Raw genomic sequence first — 13,770 nt, 5'->3', positions numbered from 1 at the left:
ATACTGAATATAGTTTCCTGTGCTATACAGAAGAAACTATTTTTTTAAAATCTATTTTTATATATAGTGGCTAACATTTGAAAATCTCAAACTCCCAAATGTATCCCTTGCGACCCCCTTTTCTTAGTAGCCATAAGATTGTTTACTGTGTCTGCAAGTCTTTCTGTTTTGTAGATGAGTTCATAGTGTCCTTTTTGTTCTTTCTTTCCTTTTTTTTTTTAAGATTCCACATATGAATGATATTATATGGTATTTTTCTTTCTCTTTCTGGCTTACTTAGAATGACGTTCTCTGGGTCCATCCATGTTGATGCAAATAGCATTATTTTATTCTTTTTTGTGGCTGAGTTGTATGCCATTGTATAAATACACCACAGCTTCTTTGTCCAGTTATCTGTCGATGGACATTTAGGTTGTTTCTATGTCTTGGCTATTGTATACAGTACTGCTATGAACATTGGGGTGCATGTATCTTTTCAAATTAGAGTTCCCTCCAGATATATACCTACAAGTGGCTTTGCTGGATCATATGGTAAATCTATTTTAATCTTCTGAGATATCTTCATACCATTTCCCATAATGGCTGCACGAAACTATATTCCCACCAGCAGTGTAGGAGGGTTCCCTTTCCTCCACACCCTCTCCAGCATTTATCACTTGTGGAATTTTGAATGATGACCATTCTGACTGGTGTGAGGTCATAACTTCATTGTAGTTTTGACTTGCATTTCTCTGATAATGAGTGATATTGAGCATTTTTTCATGTGCATATTGGCTATTTGTATGTCTTCATTGGAGAATTGCTTGTTTAGGTGTTCTGCCCATTTTTGGGTTGGGTTTTTGTTGTTTTGTTACTAAGTTGTATGAGCTGTTTATATATTCTGAAAATTAAACCTTTGTCAGTTGCATCATTTGCAAATATTTTCTCCCATTCTATAGGTTGTCATTTTGTTTTGCTTATGGTTTCCTTTGCTATGCAAAAGCTTGTAAGTTTAATTAGGTCCCATTCATTAATTTTTCCTTTTATTTCTATTGCCTGGGTAGACTGCCCTAGGAGAACATTGGCTAAGAATTATATCAGAGAATGTTTTGCTTATGTTTTCTTCTAGGAGATTTATCATGTCTTGTCTTATATTTAAGTCTTTAAGCCATTTTGAGTTTATTTTTGTGTGTAATGTAAGGGAGTGTTCTAACTTCATTGATTTACATGCTGCTAACCAATGGATATGGTTCTAATTTAAAATGAATGCACTGGCTTTCTACTTTATATACATTACAAGCTCCATGGGCAGTCCTGTATTTCACATTCTTGATTTCCTGCCGATCCTTGACTTTCTGGGGTAAGATGTGATTTGGGAGAGAGCCAGGAGCCTCTACAGGGATTTTTATGGAGTACCTGGTGGAGAAAAGACTAGAGTAGCTACTGAATTGATTTCTTGTGTGAGTAAAGTTCAGTTCAGGGAATTTTAAATGGTCTACATTTTGTGTGTGTGTCACCTGAATCTCTTTAGACTGACCTCCACTGGCTTTTGTTCCCACTTGCTCACTCAGGACTTTAGTCCCCCTACTTTTCTTCCTCTAAGGCTTCAGGAAATTTCTAGCTGTCTCAAATTAATTTATAAATCATCCAGTCCATTAAAGCATGGCATATGCCAAGGAGCTTCTCCTGTCAGGTACATTCACTAAATATACTGGCTCTTAATTTATACAAAACATCCTATTGCTATTAATGCTAGCTAATGGTTGTGTAGTGATTATTATATAGCAGGCAAAATGTTACTCACTTACGCACATCAGTTTATTCACTTCTCACAAAAATGCTGTTTTATGGGTTGAATTGTGTCCTTCCAAAAAAGTAGGTGGAAATCCCAACCCTAGTACATCAGAAAGTGACCTTATTTGGAAATAGAATTTTTTACAGAAGTAAACAAGTTAAAATGAGGCCATTAGAATGGGCTTTAATCCAATATGACTGGTGTCTCCATAAAAGGGGGGAGATTTGGACAGAGACAGATATACACTGAGGGAAGATGTTGTGAACACAAAGGGAGAGGTTCGAGGGACATATTTTTGAGTCAAAGATGGCCAGCAAACTACCAGAAGCCAGGAGGGCCAAAGAACAGATTCTCTGTCACAGCTCCCAGAAAGAACCAACACTGCCAACACCTTTATTTTGGACTGCCAGCCTCCAGAACTACAAGACAATACATTCCTGTTTACATTATCCAGTTTTTGGTACTTTGTTATGACAACCTTAGCAAATTAATACACTCTGAGGGAGGTATTATTGTTACCATTTTGCAGTTGAGGAAACTGAGGCACAGAGGAATTAAGAGATTAAACCAGCTGGTAAGTGATTCAAACCCATGCACTCTGACTATGGTTTCTGTGCTTTTACCCATTTTACTCAATTGCCTTTTGTCTTTTTTCTGGTTAAGGACCTTCCTTTCTTAAGAGCTTTTCACATTCTTCCGACTGACTTTGCCAGGCAGCACTGCACACATCCTTCCCTCTGTAGTCTCCCACAGGGCACTGTGGCCTTGACTTGCCCAGAGCTGCACTGTGGGCTGCGGACAAAGCCTCCCCTGGTGCTGTATGCCACTCTCTTGTCAGCTTTCTGAAGTAGCACTGCCTGAGCCCTGGACTTGGTAGAGTTTTTAGGGAGGCAGCTCTTTAGGATTTTAATTCCAGAGCTCACTCCCAAGAATCTGGACGTGAATCAGTGGGGAGAGGGTATCTAACAAGGATGAATATGAGTACTGGATCCCATTAAATTCTTAATTTCTCCTCACCATGTTCACTGAGCTATAACTGGGCCACATATGTGTATGTCATACATGCACGTGTGTGCATGGAGAAAAACACACATCAGGTTGTTGGATTAGAGAGGTATGTGAGAGAGAGACAAGAAAACCTAACTATCCATGATGAGAACTCTTTGTTGGGTGTCAGCATGTTTAGTTAAATTATGGGTTTGGATAAATGCTGGAGAGGGTGTGGAGAAAATGGAGCCCTCCTACACTGCTGGTGGTAATGTAGTTTAGTGCAGCTATTTGGAAAACAGTATGGAGATTCCTCAAAAAACTAAAAATAGACTTACCATATGATCCAGCAATCCCACTCCTGCACATATGTCTGGAGGGAATTCTAATTTGAAAAGATACATGCACCCCAATGTTCATAGCAGTACTGTATACAATAGCCAAGACATGGAAACAACCTAAATGTCCATTGACAAATGACTGGATAAAGAGGGTGTGTGCGCGTGCACGCACAAACACACAATGGAATACTACTCAGTGACAAAAAAGAATATAATAATGTCATTTGCAGCAACATGGATGGATCTGGAGATCATCATTTTAAGTGGAGTAAGCCAGAAAGAGAAAGAAAAATACCACATAAAATCACTCATATGTGGAATGTCCTAAAAAAAAAAGGACACAAATGAACTTATTTACAAAACAGACACAGACTCACAGTCATAGAAAATAAACTTATGGTTACCAGAGGGGAAAGGAGGTGGAAAGGGATAAATTGGGAGTTCGAGATTTACAGATACTAATGACTATATATAAAATAAATAAACAGCAAATTTATACTGTATAGGGAACTATATTTGATTTCTTATAGTAACCTATGATGAAAAAGAATATGAAAAGGAATATATGTATATGTATATGTATGACTAAAACATTATGCTGTACACCAGAAATTGACACAGCATTGTAACCTGACTACATGTCAATTAAAAATTAAATTATATCTTAGAACATTGATTTAAAAAAGTAAAATTATGAGTTTATACCCATGGAGGTATATATAAAGATAATCACTAAAATATAGTGATAATTGCCAGGTCATAAAATTTCAGGTGAACTTTTGTCATCTACATTTCTGCAGGATAAAGAGTAGTTACTGTTTTTCTCATAATAGTGGCGGCTCCCATGAGGAGCACAGAAGTGATAAAGATAGTATTGTTTCTTTTATGTTGGATTCATGAATTAGCTTGACCACAAGATTTCTGAATCTCTTCCACTTTGTTTCTGTGATTTATATATTTCTTTTTGTTTAAAATCATCTTGAAGTTTAGAAGTGCGTTGCACAGGATAAGTGCTTAGAAGAGATCTGAAAAAGTGGCATTGAAAGAATCATCAGGTGAAGAAAATGGAAATGCTCTTAAAACGTCACATGATAAGGCACTCTCCTGGTCTCTCGCTTGGACAGGCTGAGTGACTCTGTGACATAGAATAAGATCCACTCCTTCCTCACCCATTTATTTGTGCTTGGCCATATGGATCATAATGACTGAGGCAGTCTGTTCAGGAACCTCTGCCCATGTTACCAGGCAACATATACCAGTCTTACAGCAAATGAGTATACTGGCATGTTGTCATCATAATAGTAAGTCCATGGTCGAAAGGGAATACAGTTGGTGCTCTTAATGAACAGTTATGGTACAGTTTTGCAGACCGAAACTTCCAATATCTAAAAACGTCATGTTGTAAATATTCCTCCGTTTGGTATATAGAGTTAGAGCATCCCTCACACCTATCTGGCTTTCAAGGTCAGTGAATGTTGTAGACTTCTTTGCCAAGTAGCTGCTGTGATATGAATAAATTTATGTGAAAATGAACACAGCCAGCTAGTTATTGAACAAGATTTTTTAATGGAATGTACTGACAGGAGAGAAGAAAAGGCAAACATAAAGGGTGAATAATAACCTAATGAAAAGAACTATTTTTTTCCTTCAGTTCAGGGGGAACAGTAATCTATCTTTTAAAGACAAATTTTCAAAAATCAAAAGGGAAGGAAGATGGAACTTCAATTCCATTGAGATAGAGGAAATATGTAAAGCATTTCCAAGGAAAAAGAATTATCTGCATGGATGAAACAAAACAGAAATAAATACTTGAATTGTTTAATTTTTTTCAAATACAGGAGAGTATGAACAAGATGCAAAACAAAAAAGTGTAAGACAGTTTTAATTAAAATTTTCCTAAGTTCTGTTAAGAACTCCTTTAAAATACCCAGCTGCAAGAAAAATAAGTTTCTTAAAGATGCCAAGTGTTTAAGGAAAGGAAGTAATTGTGCTTCAAGTGGTGCAAAAGGAGAACAATACAAGCTACCTAGTTTTGTGACAGTTTCCTGCTCCATCTATTGTCCTCCAAAAATAAAAAGGAGTCTGGTGCTTTGGGGTGATAAAAGCTCAGCATGTCAAACTAGAAATTGCATTTAACCTGTTTCATTAAATGAACTTTTTTTTTTCTTTTTTGGTGTGAGCTGTCCAAGAATCTCGATCCTTGTTTCAATGTTCAAAGTACTCTCTAAGATTTTGTAAACTGCCTAGTTGCTTATATCCCCGTGTCCCCTCTACTTCTGGGCTTTTACTTCTCAATTGTTTGCATTTATCTGCCCTCTATATTCCCAGACGTGAAACTTAGCCCCTTCTTCATCACATGCATGTACACACACACACACACACACACCCCTATGCATGGAGGCAGTGTGCTTTAGCAAAAGTGTGGTGGTACTCATGAAGGTTGTGTTTGTGAGACAGAAAAGAGTGATTTCAAAGTAAACCTTAGCCACTCAGATTTTAAAGTGCTTTTGACTGTCCCCAAGAATACACTTCTGGTTTCTCACTCTGCTTAGTTGAGATCTCATCTGTGTTCTTCTCATCTGTCTCAGCCCTGTCAGCTCCTGTTCATGGATCACTCCCAGGCACTCCAAGATCTTTTCAGTTCTCCTTTACTCCTATTCCTGACATCTGCTCCTGGGCAATTTCACCTAAACTCAACTCAGTGTGCTACAGAAGAAAAGGACCTTCAGTTTAATGTCTCCCTACTTAGAAAGTGGATGTGACTATAAATCCAAGGATAAAATGTCATAAAATAAAATGTACTTTATTTTATTTGCTGTGTTTCAAGTCAGTAGCAATGGGAGATCCATTCCTTAGTCCCATGGGTTTTAAAGTAGGGACAGAACTTTGGATCTTCCCAGTTACACAGCTTCAAGGAGATACAATAGTCATCTTCTCCCTTTTCCATTTCCTTTGTAACAATGCTTGCAGTAAACACATTGGGTTCTTGAAAACAGTTAGGATTTTGGCCAGGGTTGAGAGGTGGGATGAGTAGAAAGAGGTGATATGGAGAAAAGTGGGAATACTAACCTAATTCTTTATTATTTTCTAATCTAAATCAGTGCTTACTACATATTTCAATTGCTGGCATTTATTGCTGCTCTTAAAACGGAAAAGTAATTACTAGGGAAAATTAAATTTACTCTTACTTTATTAGTGTAATATATTTGTTCTTTGGAGCTATCTAAAACCAGCATCAAAGATATCATGCCTCCTTAATAATAAAAAAAAATTGAAAAAGCTGAAGAAAAGAAGACAAAACTAAACACACTCTTAGTAGGGAGGGTACAGCTTATTTAGTAGAGTGCTGGCTTAGCATGCATGAGGCCCTGGTTCAATCCTCAGTACCTCCATTAAAAAATTAATAAACATAATCAACACCCTCCAAAAAAACAAAAAACAAAACAAGTAAACATACTACCATATGATCCAGCAATCAGACTCCTTGGTATTTACCCAGAGGAGTTAAAAACTTACGTCCACACAAAAATCTGCTCATGGATACTTCAGATGGTTTTTCACTAGGTAAATGAATAAACAAACTGTGGTACATCTAGACAGTGGAACGTTATTCAGTACTAAAAAGAAATGCGCAATCAAGCCATAAAAAACATGGAGGAAATTTAAATGCATGTTATTAAATGAAAGAAGCCAATATGAGAAGGCTACATATTGTATGAGTCCAACTATATGACATTCTGGAAAAAGCAAAACTATAGAGAGAGTAATAAGATTGGTGGTTGCCAGGGGTGAGTCAGGGTGGTAGGGAGTTGAATAGTCAGGTCGTAGAGAATGTTGAGGGCAGTGAAAATAATCCATATATTATAATGATGGATACATGTCATTATACATTTGTCTAAACCCATAGAATGTACAACACCAAAAGTGAACTCTAAGGTAAAGTATGGACTTTGGGTGATGATGATTATGTCACTGTAGGTTCATCCTTGGGGAAAAATGTACCACTCTGGTGAGTGATGTTTATAATGGAGGAGGCTATGCATGTGTGTGCATAAGGACCATATGGGTCATTTTTGTATCTTACCCTCAATTTTACTGTAAACCTAAAACTGGTCAAAAAAATATGCTTTTTTAAAAAAGCATAAGTTTTACCTTTTTTTTTTGTTGTTGCTTCAAGACATTAAATGGTGTCCCCAGGAAAAAAAATACATAACTATAATAGCATTATCAAACCTTAAAAAAAGGAAGGTAAAAGAGACATTATAGATTTTTCTTTTTAGTTAGCAATGGGCCAAATGAAAAGAGAATTATTAAAATAATTCATTAGAGAGATTATTACAATGTATTTTATAAGATATTGTCTGTGACCATTCTCTGTTAAAATTATATCAATAGGCCCGATCCCATGGGGGATTGAACAGACATTTGTCCATTTTTAGCCCATTCCAAATCAGAAACAGTGTCCTCAGTCTGAATTGCCTGGATTGATAGGTCTACTGTAAAAATGCTTTTCTGATAAGTATTATTATCAGTTTGAGGGATTCATATCCCAAAACTTGACAGGAGCTAAACTTCCAGGAATTAACTTGCAGGCCACTCTTTTGGCAGGAGATCCTGTATTAGTGTTTTTTGAGTGTTTCCTTCAAGCTTCAATTTCCAAATTTTTTTTTGCCTGTTTAATTTTTGGACTAGACTACTGGACTTCAGAAAAAAATTCTATTTCCAAAGTCTGCTCGTATGAATGTCAATTCCTGGGCAAGCATTTTATAAAGTGGCCTTCCTTTGCTCTTTCAGGGGAAGCTAGGGCAGAAATCCCTTTCAGGTTATGTTACTAAATGGCCATTTTTTGGTTATTTGCTCCCAAATACATGAAATCATTCTCTTGAGATTTTCTCCTTCAGGTCTGTCAATTGGCATCATTATGTTGATGATATAAGTTATTTCAAGATTTCCTTGGATTTTTATCAGTAGTCACTGTGGTTAAAGTACTTTATATATTTTATAAGGGAGTTTCTTTTTGGATTATTGTGGTTTAAACCTTCACTTTTATGGTATAGATTTTTCTTAAGTATCTGAAGATCCTTGGCTTTCTGTTCATATTTAGGAACCAGGCCTTGAAATACTGGTGGAGAGTGCTGTGCACATAAGGGCGGTTTATCAGCTGATAAACCTAATATTATTGAACTGGGGTACCCCCAGATGCCATCATCTGTGGTTGCATCCCTGGAAGGAATTCTCCAATTTTTTTTGTCTGAACATTATATATTTGGCTGCCAGGGTTTTCAAGGACCTGAGCTGGGAGAAAGTAGCTGTGGTTGGTTGTGGGTGGGCTCAGGGTTTGGTTTATAGATGCTCAGGTAATCCCCTTTATTTCCAGTGCAGCTCTTCACTCCCATCTTTCTTTATGGTCAGTATCTCTTAGTGTAGAGCTACAGAGCCTCCCTGATTCGACTTATTCTGAGACAAAACCTTCTGTTTTCTGCTGGAGTGAATGGAATGTGTAAAGTGCTCCTTTTCCTGAAACATAAGAAGGCTATTTCTCTTTTGGATCTTTAATTCGTTTGTAGTTTGTCTCTTTGTAGCTTCAATTCCTGGTTTTTCTCTTTTTATTTATATAATCATTTAACCTAGAATCATTTTTTATTCATCAGTCCCATCAAATTTTAGAGGTCCTTTTTAATTAATTAGTATCTTAGTTCCCTTATCTATAAAATTGGACCTGATTTGCTAAGGTCCTTTCCAAATCAGAACTTCTGATGTGGTAGGAAGCAGGCTAAAAGGGCAGGCACTGGAGTTAGACACCCAAATTCGTATCACTGCTCTGTCACTGGACAGTCTGAGTTCTCTGGTTGTAAGTAACAGAGACCAACTGGGCTTCTGTAAGCATGAAAGAAAATGAATTACAGAATCTGTGTTCAAGCTGGAAAGCCAGTCTCAGAGAATGGGCAGAGAACCAAGAGAAGCAGGCAGTAGGGAGTGAACACAGTCAAACTCCAGGAACAACCTGATGAGGAAGCTACTGCTGGTGCCACTGCCACTGGATATTTGCCACCAGCACATTCTTGATGTCACTGCCATGCCTCCTTGAATGATTTCTCAATTCTCCCTCTATCTTTGTGATTGGTGTTCTTAAGTCTCAAGGGATAGGAGAGGAAATTTATGTCCCCATTTGTATTAGGGGTCTCCAGAGAAACAGAACCAATATGATATTTTATTTTAAGAATTGGCTCAAGTAATTGTAGGAACTGGAAAGGGAAATTTGTAGGTCAGGCTGGTGGCCAGAAAATTCAGGTAAGAGTTGATGTGGCATTCTTGAATCTGAATTCCACGGGGCAGTGGTAGGGTGGAAACTCAGGTAGAGTTTCTGTGTTGCAGTTGTGAAGGTGAAGTCCTTCTTTGGGAAATCTGTCTTAGTTCTTAAGGCCATGAACTGATTGATGAGTTCACTTACAATACAGAGAGTAATCTGCTTTACTTTAAGTCAACTGATTAAAATGTCAATTATATCTAAAAAATACCTTCGCAGTGACATCTAGACAAGTGTTTGACTGAATGACTGGGCACCATAGCCTAGCTAAACATAAATTTAATCCTCACACCATTCAATGTCCATAACAGGATCCCTCTTCAAGTATTCCCTAGGTTTAGGATGCTGGGTAGGGAGATGACCAAAAAAAATATATATATATATATCTGCCCACCATAGCCGCTTTGCTGTGTGACCTTGGGCAAGGCTCTTCTCTCTGTTTCAGAATGCAATTCTGTAAAATGGGGATAATAATAGTAACTACACATATGATGGCTGTGGATGGTAAAGGATAAAAATATATGTAAATCACTTAGAGAAGTGCTTGGAACAAAATAAGTGCTCAAAAACTAGGTGCTATGATTTTTTACCTAAACACTGCAAAGGAATTTTGTCACGCTTATCTACCCAGCTTCTCAAAGTGTAGCATACTTGAGAATGAAACACCTGAATCTGATGGAAGGAAATGTGATTTGTATCCATAACCAAAGGTCTGTAGTTTGCACACTCAAACAGTGATACTAATAGCTATAATTTTTTGAGCCCTTGCTACCTGCCAGGTACAATACTGGATACTTTACATACATTTACTCATATAACTGACTCACACAATAATCCAGTGTGGTTTGTGATTCCTCCTTTTATAGAGAAGATACTGAGATTTAGAAAACTAGTATCACACCCAGAATCACACAACCAGCCCATTGCAGGGCCTGCATAAGAATTCAGGATTTTCTTATTCTAAAATCGTGACCTCTCAGCTGCTCCTCTGTGCTGCCTCTACTTTAGTCCAGACAGAGGGGTCATCTCCTCTCCCGGCTTCAGTTCCTCAAGTGTTACCTCAGCTTCATTGGTCTGGAAAATGAGAATCCTGAGGTCTGCCCTAAACATCAGATTCAGGATGTCAAACCCCTGTGAGGAAGATCTTAGTCCTTTTTATTAACATTAGGTTTTTGGTTTTTTTTTGATAGTAGCTCTACTTCAGCTTCCTTTTAAAAAAATGGTTAATGAAATTTTGAGTTTTTTGAATCGACTCATGGTTGTAGAAAAGAAAGAAAATAGGATTTTAAAAAGTCTCCTTTCCTACAATTAGAACAATGAAAAATTAAAATAAAATTCTTTCATATAAACTATTTAAAACTATTTGAATAAACTTAGGGTGCCACAGAAAATATTATTCCATATTTAGAAAAGACAGTGTATCTGACAACATTAAAAGTAGGAACTAAGCCTATTTTCCATAAGAAATTTGAATCTTAAACATTTTATTCCAGAAGTCAAGTCTACAACCAGTTGAAACGGAGAGCACCAGAATTCACTGGATGGTATAGATTCAGACCAGTTCTTCTCAAACTTTATTGTCCACATATTCCACGTAGGGATGGTTTCAGAATGCAGGTAGATTTGAGGTGAGACCTGAGCTTCTAAATTTCCAACAAGCTCCCAGAGTTACTAACACTGTTGTCAAGGGATCACACTTTTAGTAGCAAGGGCAGACTACTGATTTTGGTAGTTGAGCTGAAAAGCCAAACACCATTCAGTAATCAGAGCGTTTCGTTATTTATTGTTGTTAGTCATTAATAGCCAATATGGTATTATGCCTTTGGAAGCCAAAGTTAAAGATGGCTTTGAAGTTAACTAGAGACCGTTCTATCTAAATGTCTGGAGGTGAAGGAGGGAAAGGATATTGATATCTATTGGTCATCGGAGGTACTCTTTGTACTTAACATGAAATGTCTCATTTCATTTCTGTAACAATTCCAGGTGAAGCCTACACAAGAGCCCCCTTTTACAGATGAGAAAGCAAATTTTAGAGAAAGTATTTGGTGTGGCTAGTAAGTGGTGGAGTCAGGGTTTGAATCTCTGTCTGTCTGACTTGATAGACCCTGTTTTTTCCAATGTGCCATGTGCCAGTCACATTAGATGTCCTTACTGCTATTGCGTTTTCTTTTGACATCATTGGCTATCCTTTATTTTGAAAGTTTTCTTATAAAAGGGAACCTAATCCAATTTTTAAAAACTCTACAACAAATTGTTCATTAAACTTCCCTCTTATGTCTTGTTTTCCTGTTTCATTCTGTATGTCACAGTTGTTCTTTACCCTGCAGAGGCCTTGATGGTTTGTGCTGAGCTGACTGACGAAGCATTATGATTTAAAAACTGATTTAAAAAACATCCCATTCCTCTCTCCATAAAGCCCCAACCTTTGATCTTCTCTCAGGAGCAATTTCCTTTCAGCCCCTTTTTCAAAGCTAGTAAATGTTTAGAGTGCAGTCCTTTCCTTGTCCCCAAAAGGAGAGGTTGAAACCTTCAATTCCCCACTGTCATTACTGTTCTATTGGAAGTCTTAGTGTAGGATTTGGTTTTCTATAGTGAAGGCAAAATCAAATACAGTGAACCTCATGCTCTGACTGTGTTTATTATACACTTTTGAACTAAGTGAGGTTTTGACAATTACCTAGTTCACTTGATCTATACAGGTGAAGCCATATTATTTTAGCACTTTTTATTATTAATATTTTTGTTTGACCCTCTTTACCCAGAAGCATTGTTAGCATGATTTAAATTAATTGGATAATTGAAGAACCACCATTTTACCTTGTGATATGAAATAGTAAGAATTCTTGCAGTCTTTAATAAGGAGACAAATGAACAAATTAGTTACCTAGGACTTTTGAAATTCTTGTTTTTTTTTTTGCTTTTTTTTACTATTCAGCTTTTCCTTAAAGGCAAGCCAAACTGTAGAATCAACGAGATTAGGGCTACCTGGATTGGATTTGAGGTGGAAACTTTGAAGCCTCGTCTTCTCATCCCTCTTATTCTGGGCATATTCTCCTGAGATAGAATAGTTCATTGGAATATGATTACATGGGAAAAATACAGACTGTCAAGTTAGACACACCAAGGTTCAGATTCTGACTTCTAAAACATTCCTACAGCTCTGATCGGTGACTACTGGCTTAGGCCAGAGCATTACATACACTTTTATCTCAAGACTAATTATGTATCAATTTTAACATGACTTTTGAAAAATAACTAATATCTATGAATAATTAACAACAGTATTTGAGTATTTCTGCAAATACTTGAATTTCCTTAGCTAGCATTTTATTCAGAGTCCCAGATTTAGCTAATTCTACTTCCTAAAATCAAGTTATAGGGTCTTGAGTTAATAGGAATTTTAGAAGTGAAGCATGGAAAGATATATGAATTTTGAATCTGCTTTTTGTTCTTCCTTGCTGGGGCCTCTATTCAGATCAGATCTCTAGCTGTAGCCCACACAATCCAGGAAACATGTCAAATGACTATGTGGCTCTTAAGGTCATCTGCACATCAGTCACCTGCAGAGCTTATTGAGGGGTAAAGGGATGTGGCCTGTGTGGCTATCATTTTAGAAAAATTTAGGGTTAATTCTAATGCATAGTCAGGACTGAGAATTGCTGAATAAAGCCATTGAAGGTTACTCCTTTTATTCTGGTCATTTTTGTAAATGGAATCCGGATGCTCAACAAATTATAAACCTGGGTTTTTTTCATATCTGTAAGTTCAGAGCCAGAATGGACAGTGATAACACCACATGGTCTGGTCTTCCTGTTCTGAATACATATGGCCTAAGATTTACCCAGTCTTCTTTAAATCCAGTAACATTAAAAACAATGGCTATAATTTACTGAGCAACAACTATGTATAGGTATCATCATCATTATCATCATCACTACCACATCATCATCAGTGCTGATATTTACTAAGCACTTGCTAAAATGTTCATGTATATAATTTCTTCTAGTTCTCACAAAACTCTGTGCTATGAGCATATACTCCTCTTTTTTTATGGGTGAGAAAAATGTCATAGAAGTGTCCAGGCTACCGATTCAAGGCTACCCAGCTAAGAAGTGTGAAGTTTTGGCTGCATATCTTTATACATCATCTCTATCTTTTACAACAACCCTGTGAGATTGGAATGGAACATGTATCCTCATTTTAAAATTAAATGTAAGTATCTAAGATTTTAAATAGTTAAGTAACCAATGTTAGATGTTGGAAAGCAGTCTGAAGTCAAGGCCAAGTAATAATTATTTGTTGTGCATAAAAGAATACCTTTTTCTTATCCTGTGAGGGCTTGAAGAGCCACACACAAATAG

At 36.9% G+C, this 13,770-nt stretch overlaps 1 long non-coding RNA gene across 1 annotated transcript in view; it reads left to right on the top strand.

Annotated features, from left to right (window-relative positions):
• The window catches only part of LOC140699330 (uncharacterized), a 355,563-nt gene that overhangs the window by 232,688 nt on the left and 109,105 nt on the right, over nt 1-13,770 (top strand). The window lies entirely within an intron of this gene.

Source organism: Vicugna pacos, chromosome 11 (genome assembly GCF_048564905.1).
Source record: "Vicugna pacos chromosome 11, VicPac4, whole genome shotgun sequence".
In the NCBI taxonomy this organism is placed as follows: Eukaryota; Metazoa; Chordata; class Mammalia; order Artiodactyla; family Camelidae; genus Vicugna; species Vicugna pacos.
Note: the sequence above shows the minus strand (reverse complement) of the source record. Positions and strands in the feature narration are given on the sequence as shown.